Below are 1,730 nucleotides of genomic sequence, written 5' to 3'. Positions count from 1 at the left end.
TAGCCAACCCCTGCTCATTGCTGCGCCTTCATATTTGCCACTTTTATGTCCATCAAAAAAAAACAACGGTCATTAATAATGACGTATGAGGGGTTGCGATATTACCGTTTTTGGTTTAATGATAAAAAAAGAGCTAAGCTAGCTAGCCAGCCCTTAGTATTACTGTATGTATAGTCTATGCACAAGAAATGCTCAGATCAGGTATTTAACAGGTTTTTGTAACATTTCTTTTGTCTTTTTATACTTTAAGGAGANAAAAAAAAAAAAAAAAAAAGAAAAAAAAAAAGATTGTAATGTGCAAGAAGAGATGGATGTGGTATTGTTAAAAGTCCGATTTGCGGCTAACGCCAAGCATGCATGTTTGCGCAAACCCAAACGGAGAATCTCCATTCAGGACTCATAACGAGACTCATAACGATACTTGACGAAAAATACGGTCCAAAATATGCATGAGTTTTTTTTGTGTGTGTGTGCGTGTTCGTATGTTGCAATATGTTCAAGAGACGAGAGACGTGTAGCCGTTCGAGTGCACTTTATGGTGTGGGGACGCTCTCCAGTCCTGAAGGGGGCGCTATATTGAGGGTCTGGGGCATTGGATGGTGCTAAGAACCTCTCGCTCAGGGCCGGGACCGACTCGCAATGCATCATGGGATTGCTGCGCCTCAGTTTTGGTACCTTGGTCATCTGCTGGTGGAATCGCTCTGCAGATGCCGGTGGAATTGACACGGATGGACTCTAGGAATTTCTCGCGGGAATGAATGCATGCTTTTTTCCTAAAAATGGAGATTATTTGTTGGACCGATCCGTTCAAATGGATTCGCACAACATTTCATCCAGTCGCGGGGAAGCCACAGCCTCAAAGCCCCGCCAACGACTGTCTAATAACCACAATGCAAGAATCCCAACTTTAATAATTTCTTAATATTGCACTATTGAAGTGTTGTCGTTTTTTTTTTTTTTTGTATCAATATGTCGGTAAACATCTTGTTTGGTCTATTTATTGCCTAATGTGTAATTCAAAGTAGTCTCTGTGAGACTGGCTTTGGCATTGTTTGAATAAATCAAGTGCTAAGGAAATCGGTGTCTCTGGTGTTCAACTGTAGCTCTGTTTATCGCAACTGGAATTTGTGTTTTTGTCCAGTTGCCAGATTTGTTCATTGTTCATTCAACAGGCACTTTGGCTCAAAATAATCAAAGTTAGAAGTGATAGTGAAAATGCATTGGGTATAATGGAAGCACCATTACCATATGATTGCATATTAATGCTAAATATATATTTATACATGTTTTCATGTTGTCTACTCCTCAAGGTAGAACCCTAATCTAGATATTTAAGCACATGTAAAAAAAAAAAAACAAACTGGTATGTGTTTGAATCTCTAAAAAGAACCGATTCGGAGTCGCCAGTTTGAATTCTACATTTCAAGTATGTTTGTCAATTAAAGATCCGAGTCTTTCGATGAAAACACGCCTTAAGCGTGCACTTTAGCACCGGTTTAAGTACAGAACATTATCCGTGCGTATGCAAAAAAACCCCCAAAAACAAGTAAGAAAATCGTGCAGCGCGTTATGGATTTATTAGAAACCAGTCTCGCTGATTCTTCAGCTTTACGCACGTAACTGCGTGTGAATGCGTTTTGTGATTGTTATTCAAATCAGTCATGCATTAGAAACGTGTTATTCTGGTTTTGAGCCGTCTAAGAAGATGCAAAAAAAAAAAAAAAAAAACC

General features: G+C 39.2%; 1 protein-coding gene across 1 annotated transcript in view; it reads left to right on the top strand.

Annotated features, from left to right (window-relative positions):
• LOC122327919 (GTPase IMAP family member 8-like) overlaps positions 1-1,730 on the top strand; it is a 295,481-nt gene that overhangs the window by 6,977 nt on the left and 286,774 nt on the right. The gene's annotated exons all lie outside the window — the stretch shown is intronic.

The sequence above is a fragment of the Puntigrus tetrazona genome, chromosome 22 (genome assembly GCF_018831695.1).
Source record: "Puntigrus tetrazona isolate hp1 chromosome 22, ASM1883169v1, whole genome shotgun sequence".
In the NCBI taxonomy this organism is placed as follows: Eukaryota; Metazoa; Chordata; class Actinopteri; order Cypriniformes; family Cyprinidae; genus Puntigrus; species Puntigrus tetrazona.
Note: the sequence above shows the minus strand (reverse complement) of the source record. Positions and strands in the feature narration are given on the sequence as shown.